Genomic DNA, 23,316 nt, shown 5'->3' on the forward strand with positions numbered 1-23,316 from the left:
CCAATGAGGTGGCATAAGTCAAGTCAAACTTGACTTTTAATCTTCCTCTCAAGTCAAGTCAAACTTGACCAAACCTCTTCCATGGTTGATCTAATCTAACCATTTGATTCAAGCCAATTTAATATATAATGAATCTAATTCATTAAATTAAATTGATTCAATGAGTCATAATCTAAATTAGACTCATTGAACACATGAATCAACTTGAGTCCAACTCAAGTTAGCCCAATTAGGATTACTCTTAATCCAATTTGATTCATCAAATGAATCTAATCCTCTTGGTTAATCATATGAACCTAATCTCCATCTAATTGTCCTTACTGTGTGACCCTATATGTTCTTGCAACGTTGGCAATGCCCTAAACCCATTTAGGAGCATAAGTAATGAGCGGTATCTAGCAACACATCATTACTACCCAAGTTACAGGAATGTCGAGATCCGACAACACCTTGTGACTACTAATTGTGACTCCTCACAAAATATGACAAGTGTCCTTCTATCCTAGACATCTAGATTGATCAATGTGAGGCATAGACCGTGTCATCCTCTGACCAATCTAAATCTTGAACTCCAAGTAGACTCACTAAATCAAATGAGCTCAATATCCTATATTGACTCATTTGGGCATGACCATGCACTTCGTGGTCTCACTCTATCAAGAATACCGATGTCGCTCCTGTCATATGGGAGGGATAGATCCCATCTACATCACTCACATCCCTCTGCATAATTCGTTATATACCCAGTAATCGCCTTTATAGTCCACCCAGTTACGGGTGACGTTTGACGAAACCAAAGTACATAATTCCTTATGTAGGGAACCATGGTGACTTCAGGTCTAAGGACTAGTAGTCATACTAATAGCCACATGAGAAATTATATGACACTCATATAACGATCCATGATACTTTCTCATGGCGGGTCATTCAGTATATATTCTCTAATGTATACCCATGTGTCAAGTTGATATCTCTATATTCATGACTTGTGAGATCAAGTCATCGAGTTGACCTACATGCTAGTCTTATTGCATTAACATTGTCCCTGAATGTTAATACTCGACTAGGAATGATTAAGAGTAGTGTTCTCTATATCATCTCACTATCGGTTCAACTAACCGATTGATATAGGTGAGAACCGTCTACTCAAGGACGTTATTATACTTAGTTTATTTGGCACCAATACAAGTAAGTATAATAACCAAAAACCAAATGCCTTTATTTATATAGAATATGATACAACAAGTCCAAAATACAGTCATCAAATGATTGGCTCTAGGGCTCTAGCTAACAATCTCCCACTAGCACTAGTGCCAATCAGTGTAGGCTCTAAGCCCAAATGACCTAGTGTGACCATCATGCTTCCTCTGTGCCAAAGCCTTGGTCAAGGGATCTGCGATGTTAGCCTCTGTAGGTACTCTGCAAATCTTCACATCTCCTCTCTCGATGATCTCTCGAATGAGATGGAAGCGACGTAGTATGTGTTTGGTCCGCTGGTGTGAGCGTGGTTCCTTCGCCTGTGCTATAGCTCCATTGTTGTCACAATAGAGCTCAATATGGTCAGCAATGCTAGGAACCACCCCAAGTTCAGTGATGAACTTGCGAATCCAAACTGCCTCCTTTGCTGCCTCTGATGCAGCAATATACTCGGCCTCTGTCGTAGAATCAGCTACTGTGTCTTGTTTCGAACTCTTCCAGCTCACAGCACCACCATTAATGCAAAATACGAACCCCGACTGCGATCTATAATCATCCTGGTCGGTCTGGAAGCTAGCATCACTGTAACCCTTTATAGCTAGCTCATCATTGCCTCCATATATCAAGAAATATTATTTAGTCCTTCTTAAGTGCTTAAGAATATTCTTGACCGCTATCCAGTGACTTTCACCTGGATCTGACTGGTATCTGCTCGTCATGCTCAAAGCATACGAGACATCAGGTCGAGTACATAGCATGGCGTACATGATCGATCCTATGGCTGAAGCATAAGGGATTTGATCCATGCGGTCTCTCTCCTCTCTAGAAGAGGGACCTTGAGTCTTCGAAAGACTCACGCCATGTGACATCGACAGAAATCCCTTCTTAGAGTTCTGCATGGCAAACCGAAGGAGTACCATGTCAATGTATGTACTCTGACTTAAGCCAAGCAATCTCTTAGATCTATCTTTATAGATCTGTATCCCTAGAATACGGGATGCCTCACCTAAGTCCTTTATTGAGAAGCAACTCCCTAGCCAGGTCTTGACAGACTGAAGCATAGGGATGTCCTTCCCAATGAGCAGTATGTCATCCACATACAATATGAGGAAGACAACTATGCCCCCTACAACCTTCTTGTAGACACAAGGTTCATCTTCATTTTTGATGAAACCAAACTATTTGATTGCATCATCGAAACGAAGATTCCAGCTCCGAGAAGCTTGCTTTAGTCCATAAATGGACCTATGCAGCTTGCATACTCTGCTAGTATGCTGTGGATCTACAAAACCCTCAGGTTGTGTCATGTGCACATCCTCGAGTAGGTTTCCATTCAGAAACACGGTTTTAACATCCATCTGCCATATCTCATAGTCATGGTAGGCTGCAATAGCAAGCATGATCCGAATGGACTTAAACATCGCTACTGGAGAAAAGGTTTCATCATAGTCAATACCATGAATCTGCTTGAAACCTTTAGCTACCAAGCGACCCTTATAGATAAGTCCATCCATGTCAGTCTTTCTCTTAAAGACCCACTTACACCCAATGGGTTTTACCCCTTCAGGTGAATCAACCAAAGTCCATACTTGGTTGGTGTACATGGATTCCATCTCGGATCTCTTGGCTTCTAGCCATTTCTCAGAATCTGGTCTCATCACAGCTTCCTGATAGGTGGTAGGCTCATCCTCTATGAGCATAACATCATCATGGTCAGACAAGAGAAATGAGTATCTCTCAGGCTGACGACGTACCCTATCAGACCTGCGAAGAGGTATGTCTACTTGAACTGATTATTGTTCCTCAACTCCTTGTGGAACAACATCATCCACAACACTTTGTGGTTCCAGTTCAATTTCCATCGAGGCATCAGTGCTACTGTTCGCATCTTGAACTTCTTCAAGATCGAACGCGCTCCCACTAGTCTTTCTAGAAACAAAGTCCCTTTCTAGAAAGACCCCAGTCTTTGCCACAACTACCTTGTGCTGACTGGGAATGTTGAAGTAATATCCCTTAGTTTCCTTGGGATATCCAATAAAATAGCACTTGTCGGATTTGGGTCCTAACTTGTCTGAGACTTGACGTCGAACGTAAGCCTCACAACCCCAAAATCCTCATGAAAGACACCTGGGCATCTCTCCCAGTCCATATCCTATATGGTGTCTTTATCACGGCCTTGGATGGAACTCGGTTGAGAATGAAAGCTGCCGTGTCTAGAGCATAGCCCCATAAATATGTCGGAAGATTTGTGTGACTCATCATAGATCGTACCATATCTAATAGGGTACGATTCCTCCTTTCGGATACACCATTCCACTGTGGTGTTCCAGGAGGAGTGAGTTGGGATAGAATCCCACACTCAGCTAGGTAGTCACGAAACTCATGGCTAAGGTATTCTCCACCTCGATCGGATCGAAGTATCTTAATACTCTTGCCAAGCTGGTTCTGTACTTCATTCTTGAATTCTTTGAACTTTTCAAAGGATTCAGACTTATGTGTCATCAAGTACACATAACCATATCTACTGAAGTCATCAATAAATGTGATGAAGTACCTATAACCGCCTCTAGCAGCGACATTGAAAGGGCCACATACATCACTATGTATGAGTCCTAACAAATCAGTCGCTCTTTCGCTGTGCCCACTAAAGGGAGTCTTGGTCATCTTGCCTCGTAGGCATGACTCACATATCTCATATGATTCGAAATTAAATGAGTCCAGCAAACCATCCTTATGGAGCTGGGATAAGCGCTTGTCATTTATATGACCTAAGCGACAGTGCCAGAGATAGGTTTGGTTCAGGTCATTTGACTTGAACCTCTTGGTATTTATGTTATAGATAGGGCTCTCAAGGTCTAGAATATAGAGTCCATTTATCAGAGGTGCACTACAATAGAACATATCGTTTAAATAGATAGAACAACATTTGTTCTTTATTGTAAACGAAAATCCTTTCTTGTCCAAACAAGAAATTGAAATTATGTTCTTAGTCAAGGCAGGCACATAATAACAATCTTCTAATTCTAGTACAAGCCCAGAGGTCAGAGATAGATGGTAAGTTCCTACAACAATAGCATCAACCCGTGCTCCATTGCCTACTCGTAGGTCTATCTCACCCTTCGTCAATGCCCTGCGATTTCTCAGCGCTTGTATATTAGTACAAATGTGCGAAGCACATCCGGTATCTAATACCCACGATGAAGAAATAGAGAGGTTGACTTCTATAACATGTATACTTGAAATAGAAATCTTATTTCTCTTCTTCTTAAGATCTTCCAGGTATTCTTTGGAGTTCCTCTTCCAGTGCCTTGCTTGTCCTTGATATAGGTGACAAAGATGTTCAACCATATCGTAAGCGCTCATCAACTCATGTTGCTTCTGAAGCTCTGAGTTCATGGTTGCGAGCATAAGACAGGACACATCTAATGCGTCATCTTGATGTTTCTTGTAAGCATCTCGGTCTGCTCGCGTGGCAGTGGCAGGAGGAGCCTCCGGAATGGGCTGCTCCAGAACGTACAGTTTACGTTCTTGGGTGAGAACTATTCTCAGGTTCCTATACCAGTCCAGTAAATTTGCTCCGTTGAGCTTGTCCTTCTTAAGGACAGATCGCAGAGAGAAGGTGTTCGTATTCGACGTCATGGAAATTCTACAACAGAAATAAATGCAGAAATAAGTATCATATTCTTAATCATTTAATTAGGTCTTTAACTAAATGATGCTCCCATTGAATTCTATAATTCACGTGGGACAAGATCCACATCATACTAATCCTTGAGTTAGCTTTGGCTAATACGCCCAAGACTTAGTATGATTGGTAGGTAACGATTACCAATTACATCTCTATGCAACTCTTGTTTATAGGATCAAGATCCGCATTGATATTAAAACTCGAGTTAGCTTTGGCTAACACGCCCGAGAGTTAATATAAATGTGATTTTGACCTATCTTTCCAACCGTTGGAAGAATGCCTATAGTTATACTCGATCCAAACGAGTTAACTAGGAATACTCAATCTAATTGAGTTGTACTCACCCATGCGTTGATAGGCGGGACCAAGATTGTCCCTCCGTACCCTACCAAGATAGTATGTGTTGCTCTGCTTTGGCAGATTCAACAACTACATGCGATCGAGGTAGTGGTAGGTATCACGGCATGGTAGGCATTACGAGTTGGCGTGATTTAGATCTAATCTAAACAATGATGCGTATCATATACTCGATAGATCTAATCTAATCGAAGGGTGCATCATGTGCACGACTTAGATCTAATCTAATTGTAAGGTACTAATTAATTACTTAATTAACTAGCATGCATCACATACACACAAAACAATTAATTAAATAATTAATCAAATAATTTTGTGATTATGTCATGGCCCTACTACGATCTTCTCAAGCCAATGAGAAGATCGGATGGTCAACCTAAGGTCAACAACTTCTCAAGCTCCTTCCTTTGACCACCTCGTGTTGCTCGCGCCCTCCTCGTAACTCCGTCTCGAGTGGACCTTCCACAGCTCCAATTTTGTACATTACAATTTTGAAACTTGAGTTACATTCGAGTCTAAATCTAATTTACAACCAGAATATATGAGAAAGGCACGACGCGCAGGTCGCGAAAATAAAATAAAAAATAAAAATAAAAATACAAGCACGCACATCACATAACGGCACGCAGGCCGTATTATGAATTACAACACATATTGTCCAATCAAATTGGGTCTTTGGGCCATGACTATCAAAAAATTAATATATAATTCAAAATTATATATTTCTGTAATATTTCTGTAATTTTTCATAATTTTACAGATTTTATGAGTAAATTTTTTCCGGCGGTCCCGATTAGCGATTTCGGGCGCAATCGCGGAGCAAATCCCCTTGCGGGGTTAGGGGCAGTACCCCTACCCGCGATCTAACCATTGCGAGTTGCTCCTAAGCGATCCAAGAGCACCTTATCCCACTGTCCCAAAAATATTTGGGTCGAAACGATGTCGTTTCGGAAAAAACTTCTCGGTAGTCGAAGCCTATAAGTGTATAAACACTTGTGCTTCGCTTCTACGAGAAATATTACTCTTAAAACTATAAAAACCATAAATTTACAGAAATGTACAGAAGCTTTAATTTTTCATAAAAATCAAATTAAACTCGTACATGCTTCGCACGTGGCTCTGATACCATTGTTGGATTTTTCGGGCCGCGAAAACCGCTTTTTCGCATCGCAGAAACCCCGAATCACCCTAGCCAACGGATCTCGTGCGAAGAAAAATTCGAAAACATACGAGTACGAGTTACAAAACTTCTAGATCTACATGATGAAGATCTTTACCCTTGTTGCGTGCCCTTTTGCGTATCCCGCTCGTCCTCGGTACGCCGGATCTTGAAGTTGTCAATGTAGACAACTCTCTACACGTATCCACACGAACACACTAGGTGGAGGTGACCAAAAACCAAGGTGTGCAAGCACCTATGTGGTTCAGCCAAGGAAGGAGGAGAGGGAGAGCTTGAGAGGAAGAAGATGTAAAATTCCACACTTGAATGAATAATGAAAATCAATTCACACACCATTCAAAATGTGGCCGGCCACTTTTCTCATGTGTAACTCCCCTCATTAATGCATTAAGTTGTCATCAAGGAGAGAATGTAACCTCCATGAGGTGGCACTCACTAGTAACTCCCCTGAGGTGGCAACCATGATGATGATGTGGAGTAACATCATTAGTCCACATCAATGCCAACTCACCAATGAGGTGGCATAAGTCAAGTCAAACTTGACTTTTAATCTTCCTCTCAAGTCAAGTCAAACTTGACCAAACCTCTTCCATGGTTGATCAAATCTAACCATTTGATTCAAGCCAATTTAATATATAATGAATCTAATTCATTAAATTAAATTGATTCAATGAGTCATAATCTAAATTGGACTCATTGAACACATGAATCAACTTGAGTCCAACTCAAGTTAGCCCAATTAGGATTACTCTTAATCCAATTTGATTCATCAAATGAATCTAATCCTCTTGGTTAATCATATGAACCTAATCTCCATCTAATTATCCTTAGTGTGTGACCCTATAGGTTCCTTGTAACATTGGCAATGCCCTAAACCCATTTAGGAGCATAAGTAATGAGCGGTATCTAGCAACACATCATTACTACCCAAGTTACAAGAATGTCGATATCCGACATCACCTTGTGACTACTAATTATGACTCCTCACAAAATATGACAAGTGTCCTTCTATCCTAGGCATCTAGATTGATCAATGTGAGGCATAGACCGTGTCATCCTCTGACCAATCTAAATCTTGAACTCCAAGTAGACTCACTAAATCAAATGAGCTCAATATCCTATATTGACTCATTTGGGCATGACCATGCACTTCGTGGTCTCACTCTATCAAGAATACCGATGTCGCTCCCGTCATATGGGAGGGATAGATCCCATCTACATCACTCACATCGCTCTGCATAATTTGTTATATACCCAGTAATCGGCTTTATAGTCCACCCAGTTACGGGTGACGTTTGACGAAACCAAAGTACATAACTCCTTATGTAGGGAACCATGGTGATTTCAGGTCTAAGGACTAGTAGTCATACTAATAGCCACATGAGAAAGTATATGACTCTCATATAACGATCCATGATACCCATGTGGGTCATTCAGTATATATTCTCTAATGTATACCCATGTGTCAACTTGATATCTCTATATTCATGACTTGTGAGATCAAGTCATCGAGTTGACCTACATGCTAGTCTTATTGCATTAACATTGTCCCTGAATGTTAATACTCGACTAGGAATGATTAAGAGTAGTGTTCCCTATATCATCTCACTATCGGTTCAACTAACCGATTGATATAAGTGAGAACCGTCTACTCAAGGGCGTTATTATACTAAGTTTATTTGGCACTAATACAAGTAAGTATAATAACCAAAAACCAAATGCCTTTATTTATATAGAATATGATACAACAAGTCCAAAATACAATCATCAAATGATTGGCTCTAGGGCTCTAGCTAACAAAAGTATCATGGATCGTTATATGAGTGTCATATACTTTCTCATGTGGCTATTAGTATGACTACTAGTCCTTAGACCTGAAGTCACCATGGATCCCTACATAAGGAGTTATGTACTTTGGTTTCGTCAAACGTCACCCGTAAATGGGTGGACTATAAAGGCTATTACTGGGTATGTAACGAATTATGTAGAGGGATGTGAGTGATGTAGATGGGATCTATCCCTCCTATATGACGGGAGAGACATCGATATTCTTGATAGAGTGAGACCACTAAGTGCATGGCCATGCCCAAATGAGTCAATATGAGATATTGAGCTCATTTGATCGAGTGAGTCTACTTGGAGTTCAAGATTTAGATTGGTTAGAGGATGACATGGTCTATGCCTCACATTGATCAATCTAAATGTCTAGGATAGAAGGACACTTGTCATTTTTTTGTGAGGAGTCACAATTAGTAGTCACAAGGTGATGTTGAATCTCAACATTCTTGTAACTTGGGTAGTAATGATGTGTTGCTAGATACCGCTCATTACTTATGCTCCTAAATGGGTTTAGCGGCATTGCCAACGTTACAAGAACCTATAGGGTCACACACTAAGAACAATTAGATGGAGATTAGGTTCATATGATGAACCAAGAGGATTAGATTCATATGATGAATCAAATTAGATTAAGAGTAATCCTAATTGGGCTAATTGAGTTGGACTCAAGTTGATTCATGTGTTCAATGAGTCTAATTTAGATTATGACTCATTGAATCAATTTAATTAAATGAATTAGATTCATTATATTAAATTGGCTTGAATTAAATGGTTGGATTAGATCAACCATGAGAGAGATTAAGTCAAGTTTGACTTGACTTGAGAGGAAGAGGAAAAGTCAAGTTTGACTTGACTTTATGCCACATCATAAGTGAGTTGGCAAGATGTGGACCAATGATGATGCTCCACATCATCATGGTTACTTAAGTGAGATGCCACCTCATGGAGGTTACAATTCTTCACTTTAATGGCCTCCACATTAATTGTGATTAATGTGAAAGGGGGTTACACATCTTATGGTGGCCGACCACTATTGTGTGTGGGAGAAAAATTCATTTTTCATTCAATTGTATTCATTCACATCTTCTTCCTCCTAGTGCTCTCTCTTCTTGCTCTTCCTCTCCTCATCTTGCCGAACCCTACTAAGGTGCTAGCATACTTTAGTTTGGTGATCTCCTTCTTGTGTTCGTGTGGATACTTCTAGAGGGTTGTCTACTTTGACAATCTCGAGATCCGGCAAACCGTTGGACTAGCGGGATAGCGAAGGGCATCGCATCAAGGGTAACGCTCTTATCTAGTGTAGATCTAGAGTTTGTAAACTCGTACTCATATTTTGTTTTTCATTTTTCTTTCGACGGATCTATGTGGCGGGGGCTTCGGAGTTTCTGCGACGCGAAAAAGCAGTTTTCGCGGCCCGAGAAACCCAACAGTGGTATCAGAGCCACGTGCGAAGCTTGTACGAGTTTAGTTTTTATTTTTATGACAAAAATTTAGTACTGTAACATTCTGTAAATTTCTGATTTTTAGAGTTTTTATTGATATTTTTCTCGTAGAAGCGAAGCACAAGTGTTACGACACTTGTAGGCTTCGACTACCGAGAAGATTTTTCCGAAACGGCAAGGTTTCGCCCCAAAACTTTTTGGGACAGCGGACTAAGGTGCTGTAGGATCGCTAAGGAACCCTCGCGATGGTTAGATCGTGGTAGGGGCGCTGCCCCTGGCCCCGCAAGGGGATTCGTTCCGCGATTGCACCCGAAAACCGCTAAACGGGGCCGCCGGGAAATTTTACTCATAAAAATTGTAAAAATTAGTATTAAAATTACTGAAAATTATGGAAATTACATAATTTAGAATTATGTATAATTTGTGATAGTCATGGCCCAAAAAGACCCAATCTGATTGGATTTGTGTTGTAATTCATATTACGGCCTGCGCGCCGTCATTTGTGTTGTGCGTGTTGTACATTTGATTCGCGACCTGCGCGTCGTGCCTTTCTCTATTTTGTATTCTTGTTGTAAATTAGTTTAGACTCAAATGTAACTCGAGTTTCAAAATTGTAATGTACAAAATTGGAGTCGTGGAAGGTCCACACGAGACGGAGTTACGAGGAGGGCGCGAGCAACACAAGGTGGTCAAAGGGAGGAGCTTGAGAAGCTGTTGACCCTAGGTTAACCTTCCGATCTTCTCATTGGCTTGAGAAGATCATAGTAGGGCCATGACTAATCACAAATAAATTTAATTAATTGCTTGTGTATATGTGATGCATGATTAAGTAATTAATTAGTGCCTAACGATTAGATTAGATCTAAGTCATGCACATGATGCACCCCTCGATTAGATTGGATCTATCGCGTATTTGATACACATCGACGATTAGATTATATCTAAATCGCGTCAACTCAAATGCCTATCGTGCCGTGATACCTACTACTACCTCGATCACATGTGTTGTTGAATCTGCCAAAGCAGAGCAACACATATTATCTTGGTAGGATACGGAGGGACAATCTTGGTCCCGCTTATCAACGCATGGGCAAGTACAAACTCAATTAGATTGAGTATTCCTAGTTAACTCGGTTGGATCGAGTACAACTATAGGCATACTTCCAATGGTTGGAAAGATAGGACATAAATCACATTTATATTAATTCTTGGGCGTATTAGCCAAAGCTAACTCAAGTTTTAATATAACTACGGATAATGATCCTATAAACAAGAGTGGCATAGAGATGTAATTGGTAAATTGTTACCTACCAATCATACTAAGTCTTGGGCGTATTAGCCAAAGCTAACTCAAGGGTTAGTATGATGTGGATCTTGTCCCACATGAATTATAGAATTCAGTGGGAGCATCATTTAGTTAAAAGACCTAATTAAATGATTTAAAAGAATATGATATTTATTTTCTACATTTTTCTGTTGTAGATAACCATGACGTCGAATACGAACACTTTCTCCCAGCGATCTGTTCTTGAGAAGGACAAGCTCAACTGAGCAAATTTCTTGGACTGGTATAGGAACTTGAGAATAGTTCTCACCCAGGAACATAAACTGTACGTTCTGGAGCAGCCCATTCCGGAGGCTCCTCCTGCCAATGCCCCGTGAGCTGACAAAGTTGCTTATAAGAAGCATCAAGATGACATATTAGATGTGTCCTGTCTAATGCTCGTGACCATGAACTCTGAGCTTCAGAAGCAACATGAGTTGATGGACGCTTACGATATGGTTGAACATCTTCGTCAACTGTATCAAGGACAAGCTAGGCATGAGAGATTTGAGATCTCAAGGGCACTGTTTCAGTACAAGATGTCAGATGGGGCTCCCGTAGGCTCATATGTACTCAAAATGATTGGGTACATAGAAAACCTACAGAGGTTGGGATTCCCGCTTGGTCAAGAGCTGGCCACTGACCTGATCTTGCAATCCTTGCCGGATTGCTATAGTCAATTCGTTCTAAACTACAATATGAACGAAATTGACAAGCCACTGGCCGAGCTGCTTAGCATGTTAAGAACTGCTGAGCTGAACCTTAAGAAGGCAAAGCCCCACTCTGTTCTGATGATTCAGAAACACAAGGGCAAGGGCAAGCCCAAAGGCAAGGGAAATTCCCATGCCAAGGGCAAAGGCAAGGCACTGAAAGCTAAAGGAGGGGTCGCCAAGGATGCTACCTGCTTCCACTGCGGTCAGACCAGGCACTGGAAGAGGAACTACAAGGTGTACTTGGAAGATCTTAAGAAGAAGCGAAGTGAGACTTCCACTTCAGGTATATATGTTATAGAAGTCAATCTATCTATTTCTTCATCATGGGTATTAGATATCGGATGTGCATCACACATTTGTACTAATGTGCAGGCGCTGAGAAATAGCAGGGCATTGGCGAAGGGCGAGGTGGACCTACGCATAGGCAATGGAGCACGGGTTGCTACTGTTGCTGTAGGGACTTATTTTCTATCTCTACCCTCTGGGATTGTATTAGAGTTGGATGATTGTTGTTATGTGCCTGCATTAACTAAGAACATAATTTCAGTTTCTTGTTTGAACAAGAAAGGTTTCTCTTTTATTATTAAGGACAAATATTGTTCTGTTTATTTAAAAGATATGTTCTATTATAGTGCACCTCTGATGAACGGACTCTACATTCTAGAACTTGAAATTCCTATCTATAACATATATACCAAGAGGTTCAAGACAAATGACATGAACCAAACCTATCTCTGCACTGTCGCTTAGGTCATATAAATGACAAGCGCTTATCCTAGCTCCATAAGGATGGTATGCTGGACTCATTTGATTTTGAATCTTATGAGACGTGCGAGTCATGCCTACTAGGCAAGATGACCAAGACTCCCTTTAGTGGGCACAGTGAGAGAGCGACTGACTTGTTAGGTCTTATACATAGTGATGTATGTGGCCCTTTCAATGTTGCTGCTAGAGGCGGTTATAGGTACTTCATCACATTTACTGATGACTTCAGTAGATATGGTTATGTGTACTTGATGACACATAAGTCTGAATCCTTTGAAAAGTTCAAAGAATTCAATAATGAAGTACAAAACCAGCTTGGCAAGAGTATTAAGATACTTCGATCAGATCGAGGTGGAGAATACCTTAGCCATGATTTTCGTGACTACCTAGCTGAGTGTGGGATTCTATCCCAACTCACTCCTCCTGGAACACCACAGTGGAATGGTGTAACACCCACAAAACTATAAGATAAGTATATGGGTGTTATTTGCTTTAGAGCATAAGAGTAAGAAGAATCAAAAGAAAAAGAAATAAAAGAAATAAAAAGAAGAGGTGAATGTTTGAACCTTGAACCTCTCACAAAGGATAGAAATAAAATTATGTATGATAACCACTAGGATAATGAATAACATATGAATGGAAAATGATGGGAATTGTAGTTAAAAATGAAGATATAATTAAGTGAGGGAACAAGAGAAAATCAAGTAGTTTTCTACCTCTTGTTTACCTCTTGGTAAAGAAAAGGAGTAAGCAAAAGACAAGTTGTCTTTTCTATTTTTTTCTCTATTTTCATGGGGATTAAGAGAGTGAGGATGAGAAGAGTTAAGGGAGATGAATGAGGACATATTCGCATTAGAAAAGTATATACATGAATTAAGGAGAAAGGGAAGCAAAATTCATATTTGTTTCTTCCACCCACTTAGCATAAAAAGGAAAGAAAGAAAAGGATTTCATTTTCTTTCTTCTTCCTCACCATTGCCGAAACTAGAGCTCTTCTCCCTCATCACCACAAGCCGAGTTTAGGTCTTCCTCCTAAGAGAAAACTAAGATACAAGAAGGAGCCTTCAAGGTGTACCCTTCCAAGCAAGAGAAATCAAAAGGAGTGCTAAAAGAAGAAGCTCTATTCTTCCTCTCCACCAAGGGTACCATTTTCTTAAGGATTAACAAGTGAACACTAGGTAAGCTTCCCCTCACCTGTGGTACAATAGCTCATATGGTTTTCCATGAAGATAAATTGCTAAAAGAAAAAAAACTAGGGTTGATTATGGAAATTTCGGCCAAGACAAATGGAAGAGTCTAAGAAATTTTAAACTAGATATGCTTATTATTTTTCATGTGACATGTATCTTATGTAGGAGGTTAATCTAATGTTTCTATGCTAGAATGATTAATTAGAACTTAGATCCATGAACCTTAGACTCTCGGCCAAGCATGAACAAGAGGACTAGGTAAGCTAAAGACTCAAACTAAACATGCTCCCTTGTTCTTGTGTTATGTACCCTATGAAAATGGTGTTGTTAACTTTTTCTCTTACTTTTATGTTGATTGAAACTCCATTTTCTTATGCTCATGAATATTCGGCCATGGAAGAACTAAAGGCCTAGGAGAGCTTTAAACCTAAAACTAAGCTTGCTATGATTTTTCCTAAGACAAGATATGAAGCTAAAATGTTATGCCTTGATTGTATGTTGGTTTGAAAGTCTATTTCATGCTTATGAAGATTCGTCCATGTTGTGATTTGAGGCCTAGGAAAGTTTAAACCAAGGCTAAGATGCTCATGACCTTCTTGATGAAATGATATGAAACTAGTTTGATGCTCTTAGGGTTGCTTGTTACATAGAAATTTAGTTACATGTAACTTTCGGCCACACTAAGCTTTAGGGCTAGGATGCTTAGATTTTAAGCTAAGTTTACTCATAATGTTTCTTGTAATAAATGCTATGAAATGTGTTTGTGGTTTCTATACTCTTATGCCACTAGAAACCTAGTTTTCATGCTCACATGTTTCGGCCACCATTGGTTTAAAGGCCTAGGGAAACTTAGAACCCAACTTGGATATGCTCATGATGTTTCTTTTGAAAAATGCTATGAAATGTAGTTGTGGTTTCCATGCTCTTATACCATTAGAAACCTAGTTTCCATACTCACATGTTTCGGCCACTATTGGTCTAAAGGCCTAGGAAAATGTAGAACCCAACTTAGATATGCTCATGATGTTTCTTGTGATAAATGCTATGAAATGTAGTTGTAGTTTCCATGCTCTTATGCCCTAGAAACCTAGTTTTTATGCTCACATGTTTCGGCCACTATTGGTCTAAAGGCCTAGGGAAATTTAGAACCCAACTTAGATATGCTCATGATGTTCTTGTGATAAATGCTATGAAATGTAGTTGTGTTTTTCCATGCTCTTATGCCACTAGAAATCTAGTTTCCATGCTTAATATGTTTCGGTCACCTTGGGTTAATGGGTTTAGGAAGTTTGGAACTTGAACCAAATGTGCTTATTATGTTCCTCATGAAATGTGTAGGATATTGGCTTAAGGTTCAACACCTTCATGCTACATGTAACCTAGAATAAGGTTTGCTAGGGTTCAGCCATGATAAGGATAGAAGCTTATGGAACTTAGAACCCAAATTAAACATGCTCAAGTTGTTCCTTATGAAATATGATGTGATATGAGTTAGGGTTTTCATGTTTACATGTTGTTTAGAACTTGATTGCTCTTCATGAAGGTTTCGGCCATGAAAGAATTAAAAACCTAGGAGGGCTTAAAAAATTTAGGTTAACATTCTTATGATCTTTCTTATGATAGGATGTGAAGTTAGCATGAGATTCTTATGTTTGTATGTTGTCTAGAGTTCATGTCCCTACTCTTGACTTTCAGCCATAAGAGGTTTAGTGACCTAGATGCGCCTCACATGCTATGCTATGAAATAAGAGATGTTATTTAAATGATTCCATGTATGATTATGTCTTTCTATGATGAGTGATATGTTCATTATGTACGTTTATGATCCATGCATGTGCATTGTGCCCAATTATACATGCTTTATGATATGATAAATGACATGTCCATTATGTACGTTTATGATCCATGCATGTGCTGTGTGCCCAAATATGCATGCCTTATGATGTGATAAATGACATGTTCATTATGTATGCTTATGATCCATGCATGTATTGTGTGCCCAAATATGCATGTTTTATTATATGTTAAGAAATATGTTATGCATAAAATGATAAGTGTTGGGTTCTTCGGGCCGCGAAAACCGCTTTTTCGCGTCGCGAAAACCCCGAGTCACCCAAAGCCGTAGATCCGTGCAAAGATTCGTAAACAAAAACTTTTCGAAAAACCTTTTCTTGTACGAGTTTTTAAAACCTTTCTATCTACACTAGATAAGTGTTATACCTTCGAAGCGTGCCTTTCGCGTTCCCGCTCGTCCAAGGTGCCGGATCTCTAGACCGTCAAGTGTACGGTCCTCTAGAAGTATCCACACGAACAATCCTTGATGGAGAAGACCAAACAAAGGTGTGCTAGCACCTTGTCTTGTTCGGCCAAGAGAGGAGGAGAGGGAGAAGAGAGAGCTCTAGAGGAAGAAGATGACTTAATCACACTTGAATGAAAAATGAATATTTTCATTCCCCACTAGAGTGGCCGGCCACATCTTGGAGGTGTAACTCCCCACATTAATTCCAATTAATGTGGAGACCATTAAGAGTTGTAACCCCCATGAGGTGGCACTGTAGGATGATGTGGATCAACACTATTGGTCCACATCTTGCCACCTCACTCAATGACATGGCAACAAGTGTAACCTCCTCATTTAATGTGGGCCGGCCACATTAAATGCTATGGAGGCTTGTAACCTTCATGAGGTGGCACACATTGATGATGTGGAGCAATCCTATTGGTCCACATCTTGCCAATTCACTAGTGATGTGGCAAAAAGTCAAGTCAAACATGACTTTTTTCTCTTCCTCTCAAATCAAGTCAAACTTGATCAAATCTTCTCATGGTTGATCTAATCCAACCATATAATTCAAGCCAACTTAATATAATGAATCTAATTCATTAAATTAAGTTGATTTAATGAGTCATAATCTAAATTAGACTCATTAAATACATGAATCAACTTGAGTCCTACTCAATTAGCCCAATTTAGATTACTCTTAATCCAATATGATTCATCAAATGAATCTAATCTTCTTGGTTCATCATATGAACCAAATCTCCATCTAATTGTCCTTAGTGTGTGACCCTACAGGTTCTTGTAACGTTGGCAATGCCCTAAACCCATTTAGGAGCATAAGTAATGAGCGGTATCTAGCAACACATCATTACTACCCAAGTTACAAGAATGTCGAGATCCGACATCACCTTGTGACTACCAATTGTGACTCCTCACAAAATATATGACATTGTCCTTCTATCCTAAACATCTAGATTGATCAATGGGAGGCATAGACCGTGTCATCCTCTAATCAATCTAAATCTTGAACTCCAAGTAGACTCACTCGATCAAATGAGCTCAACATCTAATGTTGACTCATTTAGGCATGACCATGCACTTAGTGGTCTCACTCTATCAAGAATACTGATGTCGCTCCCGTCATATGGGAGGGATAGATTCCATCTACGTCACTCACATCCCTCCGCATAATTTGTTACATACCCAGTAATCGCCTTTATAGTCCACCCAGTTACGGGTGACGTTTGACGAAACTAAAGTACATAACTCCTTATGTAGGGATCCATGGTGACTTCAGGTCTAAGGACTAATAGTCATACTAATAGCCACATGAGAAAGTATATGACACTCATATAACGATCCATGATACTTTCTCATGGCGGGTCATTCAGTATACATTCTCTAATGCATACCCATGTGTCAGCTTGATATCTCTATATCCATGACTTGTGAGATCAAGTCATCGAGCTGACCTACATGCTAGTCTTATTGTATTAACATTGTCCCTGAATGCTAATACTCGACTAGGAATGATTTAGAGTAGTGTTCCCTATATCATCTCACTATCGATTCAACTAATCGATTGATATAGGTATGAACCTTCTACTCAAGGACGCTATTATACTTAGTCTATTTGGCACTAATATAAATAAGTATAATAACCAAACAAATGCCTTTATTAATATATAAGAATATGATATACATGAGTCCATACAATCATCAAATGATTGGCTCTAGGGCTCTAACTAACAATCTCCCACTAGCACTAGTACCAATCAGTATAGGCTCTAAGGCCTAAAGACCTAGTGTGACCATCATGCTTCCTCTGTGCCAAAGCCTTGGTCAAGGGATCTGCGATGTTAGCCTCTGTAGGTACTCTACAAATCTTCACATCTCCTCTATCGATAATCTCTCGAATGAGATGGAAGCGCCGTAGTATATGCTTGGTCCGCTGATGTGAGCGAGGTTCCTTCGCCTGTGCTATAGCTCCATTGTTGTCACAATAGAGCTCAACTGGGTCAGCGATGCTAGGAACCACCCCAAGTTCAGTAATGAACTTGTGGATCCAAACCGCCTCCTTTGCTGTCTCTGAAGCAGCAATATACTCGGCATCTATTGTAGAATCAGCTACTATATCCTGCTTCGAACTCTTCCAGCTGACAGCACCACCATTAATGCAAAATACGAACCCTGACTGCGATCGGTAGTCATCCTGATCGGTCTGAAAGCTGGCATCACTGTAACCCTTTACAGTTAGCTCATCATTGCCTCCATATATCAAGAAATATTCATTAGTCCTTCATAAGTACTTAAGAATATTCTTGACCGCTATCTAGTGACTTTCACCTGGATCTGACTGATATCTGCTCGTCATGCTCAAAGCATACGAGACATCAGGTCGAGTACACAGCATGGCGTACATGATCGATCCTATGGCTGAGGCATAAGGGATCTGATCCATGCGGTCTCTCTCCTCTCTAGAAGAGGGACTTTGAGTCTTCGAAAGACTCACGCCATGTGACATCGGCAGAAATCCCTTCTTGGAGTTCTGCATGGCAAACCGAAGGAGTACCTTGTCAATGTATGTACTCTGACTTAAGCCAAGCAATCTCTTAGATCTATCTCTATAGATCTGTATCCCTAGAATGCGGGATGCCTCACCTAAGTCCTTCATTGAGAAGCAACTCCCTAGCCAGGTCTTGACAGACTGAAGCATAGGGATGTCCTTCCCAATGAGTAGTATGTCATCCACATACAATATGAGGAAGACAACTATATCCCCTACAACCTTCTTGTAGACACAAGGTTCATCTTCGTTCTTGATGAAACCAAACTGTTTGATTGCATCATCAAATCAAATAATTCGACCTATGCAGCTTGCATAGTCTGCTAGTATGCATACTCTACTAGTATGCTGTGGATCTACAAAACCCTCAGGTTGCGTCATGTACACATCCTCGAGTAGGTTTCCATTCAGAAACGCGGTTTTGACATCCATCTGCCATATCTCATAGTCATGGTAGGCTGCAATAGCAAGCACGATCCGAATAGACTTAAACATCGCTACTGGAGAAAAGGTTTCATCATAGTCAATACCATGAATCTGCTTAAAACCTTTAGCTACCAAGCGACCCTTATAGATAAGTCCATCCATGTCAGTCTTTCTCTTAAAGACCCACTTACACCCAATGAGTTTTACCCCTTCAGGTGGATCAACCAAAGTCCATACTTGGTTGGTGTACATGGACTCCATTTCGGATCTCATGGCCTCTAGCCATTTATCGGAATCTGGTCTCATCACAGCTTCCTGATAGGTGGTAGGCTCATCCTCTATGAGCATAACGTCATCATGGTAAGACAAGAGAAATGAGTATCTCTCAGGCTGACGACGTACCCTATCAGACCTGCGAAGAGGTATATCTACTTGAACCGGTTGTTGTTCCTCAACTCCTTGTGGAACAACATCATCCACAACACTTTGTGGTTCCAGTTCAATTTCCATCGAGGCATCAGTGCTATTGTTCGCATCTTAAACTTCTTTAAGATCGAACGCGCTCCCACTAGTCTTTCTAGAAACAAAGTCCCTTTCTAGAAAGACCCCAGTCTTTGCCACAACTATCTTGTGCTGACTGGGAATGTAGAAGTAATATCCATTAGTTTCCTTGGGATATCCAATAAAATAGCACTTGTCGGATTTGGGTCCTAATTTGTCTGAGACTTGACGTCGTACGTAAGCCTCACAACCCCAAATCCTCATGAAAGACACCTGGGCATCTCTCCCAGTCCATATCCTATATGGTGTCTTTATCACGGCCTTTGATGGAACTCGGTTGAGTATGAAAGCTGCCGTGTCTAGAGCATATCCCCATTGATATGTCGGAAGATCTGTGTGACTCATCATAGATCGTACCATATCTAATAAGGTACAATTCCTCCTTTCGGATACACCATTCCACTGTGGTGTTCTAGGAGGAGTGAGTTGAGATAAAATCCCACACTCAGCTAAGTAGTCACGAAACTCATGGCTAAGGTATTCTCCACCTCGATCAGATCGAAGTATCTTAATACTCTTGCCAAGCTGGTTCTGTACTTCATTCTTGAATTCTTTGAACTTTTCAAAGGATTCAGACTTATGTGTCATCAAGTACACATAACCATATCTACAGAAGTCATCAGTAAATGTGATGAAGTATCTATTACCGCCTCTAGCAGCAACATTGAAAGGGCCACATACATCACTATGTATGAGTCCTAACAAATCAGTTGCTCTCTCGCTATGCCCACTAAAGGGGGTCTTGGTCATCTTGCCTCGTAGGCATGACTCGCATATCTCATATGATTCTAAATCAAATGAGTCCAGCAAACCATCCTTATGGAGCTGGGATAAGCGCTTGTCATTTATATGACCTAAGCGACAGTGCCAGAGGTATGTTTGGTTCATGTCATTTGACTTGAACATCTTGGTATTAATGTTATAGATAGGGCTCTCAAGGTCTAGAATATAAAGTCCGTTTATTAGTGGTGCACTACAATAGAACATATCTTTCAAATAAACAGAACAACATTTGTCTTTTATTATAAAAGAGTATCCTTTCTTGTCTAAACAAGAAACTGAAACTATGTTCTTAGTAAGAGCAGGCACATAACAACAATCATCTAAATCTAGTACAAGCCCAGAGGGCAGAGATAGCTGATAAGTTCCTACAGCAATAGCAGCAACTCGTGCTCCATTGCCTACTCGTAGGTCCACCTCGCCCTTTGCCAATGCTCTGCTATTTCTCAGCGCCTGCACATCAGTACAAATGTGAGAAGCACATCCAGTATCTAATACCCATGATGTAGAAATAGATAGATTGACTTCTATAACATATATACCTGAAGTGGAAGTCTCACTTCGCTTCTTCTTAAGATCCTCCAAGTATACCTTGCAGTTCCTCTTCCAGTGCCCGGTCTGACCGCAGTGGAAGCAGGTAGCATCCTTGGCGACCCCTCCTTTAGGCTTCAGTGCCTTGCCTTTGCCCTTGGTTTGGGACTTTACCTTACCTTTGGGCTTGCCCTTGCCCTTGTGCTTCTGGACCATCAGAATGGACTTAACCTTCTTAAGGTTAATCTCAGCAGTTCGTAACATACTAAGTAGCTCGGGCAGTGGCTTGTCAATCTCGTTCATGTTATAGTTGAGAACGAATTGACTATAACTATCCGGCAAGGACTGCAAGATCAAGTCAGTGGCTAACTCTTGGCCAAGTGGGAACCCCAGTCTTTGTAGGTTCTCTATGTACCCAATCATCTTGAGTACATAAGGACCTACGGGAGCCCCGTCTGACATCTTGCACTGAAACAGTGCCTTAGAGATCTCAAATCTCTCATGCCTCGCTTGTCCCTGATATAGTTGGCGAAGATGCTCAACCATATCGTAAGCGCCCATCAACTCGTGTTGCTTCTGAAGCTCAGAGTTCATGGTCGCAAGCATTAGACAAGACACATCTAATGCGTCAACTTGATGCTTCTTGTAAGCATCTTTGTCCGCTCGAGGCATTGGCGGGAGGAGCCTCCGGAATGGGCCGCCCAACGCATGCCACGCCTTCGGTGAGAACTATTCTCGTGTTCCTGCATCCGTGAAGTTTGCTCCGTTGAGCTTGTCCTTCTCAAGGACAGATCGCAGGGAGAAGAAATTCGTGTTTGACGTCATGGTTATCTACAACAGAAAATTTGCATAAATAAATATCATATTCTTTTAAAATCATTTAATTAGGCCTTTAATTAAATGATGCTCCCACTGAATTCTATAATTCTTGTGGGACAAGATCCACATCATACTAACCCTTGAGTTAGCTTTGGCTAATACGCCCAAGGCTTAGTATGATCGGTAGGTAACGATTACCAATTACATGTCTATGCAACTCTTGTTTATAAAATCAATATCCGCATTTATATTAAAACTCGAGTTAGCTTTGGCTAATACGCCCGAGAGTTAATATAGATGTGATTTTGACCTATCTTTTCCAACCGTTGGAAGAATGCCTATAGTTGACTCGATCCAACCGAGTAACTAGGAATACTCAATCTAATTGAGTTTGTATTCACCCATGCGTTGATAGGCGGGACCAAGATTGTCCCTTCGTACCCTACCAAGATAATATGTATTGCTCTGCTTTGACAGATTCAACAATACATGTGATCGAGGTATTGATAGGTATCACGGCACGGTTAGGCATTTTAGAGTTGGTTCGATCTAGATCTAATCTAATCGAGAAGGATGCATCTTGTGCACAACTTAGATCTAATCTAATCGCAAGGGTGCATCATGTGCACGACTTAGATCTAATCTAATCGTTAAGGCACTAATTAATTAATTAATTATTAAACATGCATCAAATACATAACAATTAATTAATTAATCTATTTGTGATTTAGTCATGGCCCTACTACGATCTTCTCAAGCCAATGAGAAGATCGAATGGTCAACCTAGGGTCAACAGCTTCTCCAAGCTCCTCCCTTTGACCACCTTGTGTTGCTCGTGCCCGCCTCGGAACTCCGTTTCGTGTGGACCCTCCACCGCTCCAATTTGTACATTACAATTTGAAACTCGAGTTACATTCGAGTCTAAATCTAATTTACAACAAGAACATAAGAGAAGGCACGACGCGCAGGTCGCGAGTAAATAAAAACATACAGCACGCGCAAACACATAACGGCACGCAGGCCGTATTATGAATTACAACACAACCAATCATATTGGGTTTTGGGCCATGACTATCACAAAATTTATATATAATTCAAAATTATATATTTTCATAATTTTCTATAATATCAAAATTAATTTTTAAAATTTTTACGAGTAAAATTTCCCGGCGGTCCCGTTTAGCGGTTTCGGGCGCATTCGCGGAACGGATCCCCTTGCGGGGCCTAGGGGCAGCGCCCCTACCCGCGATCTAACCATCACGAGGGTTCCTTTGTGATCCAACAGCGCCTAAACCCGCTGTCCCAAAACAATTTGGGCCGAGACATTGCCGTTTCGGAAAAATCTTCCCGGCGGGTTCGTTTTTAGCGATTACGGGTGCAATCGCGGAGCAAATCCCCTTGCGGGGTTAGGGGCAGTACCCCTACCCACGATCTAACCATCGTGAGTTGCTCCTTTGAGATCTAATGGCACCCGACCCCGCTGTCCCAAACGAATATGGGGCAAAACGAAGCTGTTTAAAAGAAAACTTTCCGGTAGCCGAACCCTACAAGTGCCGAGACACTTGTGCTTCGCTTCTACGGAAAAATTACTCATAAAAACTCTAAAAACTCAATTTTTACAGAAAATCACAGAAGGTATATTTTTCATAAAAATACA

The sequence above is a fragment of the Zingiber officinale genome, chromosome 8A (assembly GCF_018446385.1).
Source record: "Zingiber officinale cultivar Zhangliang chromosome 8A, Zo_v1.1, whole genome shotgun sequence".
Taxonomy (NCBI): Eukaryota; Viridiplantae; Streptophyta; class Magnoliopsida; order Zingiberales; family Zingiberaceae; genus Zingiber; species Zingiber officinale.